Source organism: Coptis chinensis, chromosome 2, assembly GCF_015680905.1.
Source record: "Coptis chinensis isolate HL-2020 chromosome 2, ASM1568090v1, whole genome shotgun sequence".
NCBI classification, from domain to species: domain Eukaryota; kingdom Viridiplantae; phylum Streptophyta; class Magnoliopsida; order Ranunculales; family Ranunculaceae; genus Coptis; species Coptis chinensis.
Genome location: NC_141457.1, coordinates 80,727,990 through 80,729,777, shown reverse-complemented (window position 1 = coordinate 80,729,777; position 1,788 = coordinate 80,727,990).

Sequence of the window (1,788 nt, the reverse complement as noted above, 5' to 3'; positions counted from 1 at the left end):
GAACAACCCCGTCAAAAAGAGGGTTCAACGTGAAGAACTTGACTTGTCTAGTCTTCGGGGAGACCCCCATCTTGAGGAAAAAAATTTCAGATTATCATCCTAATGATCAAGACTCGATGAGAAGAGCGTATTTGCTTAGGGGTCCTTGCCAGCCTAATCATGCTTTTCCTCCAAGAACAAGAGGCAAGAAAATCCGGCGCTTTGAAAAGAGTGGTATGAGGAGTTTAGTTGGTTGGAATATAGTATTCACGAGGATGCCGCGTTTTGTCTATATTGTTATCTCTTTAAACCTAATAAGGGGGCACAAGGAGGTGGGGATGTTTTTTCTCACAGGGGATTTACTAATTGGGAAAGGAAAACCAAATTAAAAGAGCACATTGGAGGACCAAATAGTGCTCATAATATTGCTTACAGGGCAGCACAAGCTTTGTTAAATCAAGAGCAGCATATCGAGACATTTCTTCACAGACAATCTGACCAAGTTCAAAGGGATTATCGAATACACCTAACTGCAATAACTGATTGCATTAGGTTTCTTTTGAGACAAGGTTTAGCTTTCCGTGGCCATGATGAATCAGATGAGTAGATCAATAAAGGTATTTTTCTTGAACTTATATAGTTTCTGAAATATCATAACAAAGTCATTAAGAAAGTTCTTGATAATGCTTCTAAAAATCGGAAATTGACCTCACCTGATATCCAAAAAGATATAGTGAATTCGGCTACTGTGGAAACTACAAATACTATTCTAAAAGATTATGGAAATTCATTATTTGCTATTTTAGTTTATGAAGCACGTGATATATCAATTAAGGAGAAAATGGCAGTTGTTTTACGTTATGTCGACAAGAAAGGTTGCGTGATTGAGAGATTTTTTGGAGTTGTGCATGTTAAGGAAACTAGTGCAGTAACACTTAAAAAGGCAATCGATGAGTTGTTCTCCAAGCATGAGTTGAGCATATCTAGACTGCGTGGACAAGGGTATGATGGGGCCAGCAATATGCAAGGTGATTTGAATGGCCTAAAAGCACTTGTAATGAAGGAGAATGAGTCTGCATTTTATGTTCATTGTTTTGCTCATCAGCTTCAGAGCCCTTATATCAGTTGCAAAGAACCATGAGTCAATCGCTAACCTTTTTAGTATTCTCTCTAATGTGGTAAATACTATTGGAGCATCATGTAAGCGACGAGATATGTTGCGCGATGCAATGAAGGCTAGAGTTGTTGCAACATTACAAAGCGGAGAAATTTCAAGTGGCAAAGGGTTGAATCAAGAGACTAGTCTTAAACGATCTGGTGACACTCGATGGGGCTCACACTATTATACACTTCTTGGCATGATAACCACTTGTGGTTCAGTAGTTGATGTGCTTGATAATGTAGCAGAAAATGGTTCAAGCTCGGAACAAAGAGGTGAGGCTTACGGATTATTGGATTCAGTGCAATCTTTTGAATTTATCTTCAATTTGCATTTGATGAAAACGATACTAGGAATTAGCAATGATTTGTCAAAGGCTTTGCAGCGTGAAGACCAAGACATTGTCAATGCCATGGCTCTTGTTAAAATAACAAAGGTACGCTTACAGGCGATGAAAGATGATGGATGGGATAGTCTTCTGACTAAAGTTTCTTCACTATGTGCCAAACATGATGTGGTTGTTCCAAATATGGAAGAGAGGTATATGGCTAGAGGGAGGTCTCGACGAAAAGCAGAAAGAAGCACCAATTTACATTACTATCGTGTTAGATTATTCTATCATTGTATTGATTTGCAACTTCAAGAGTTAA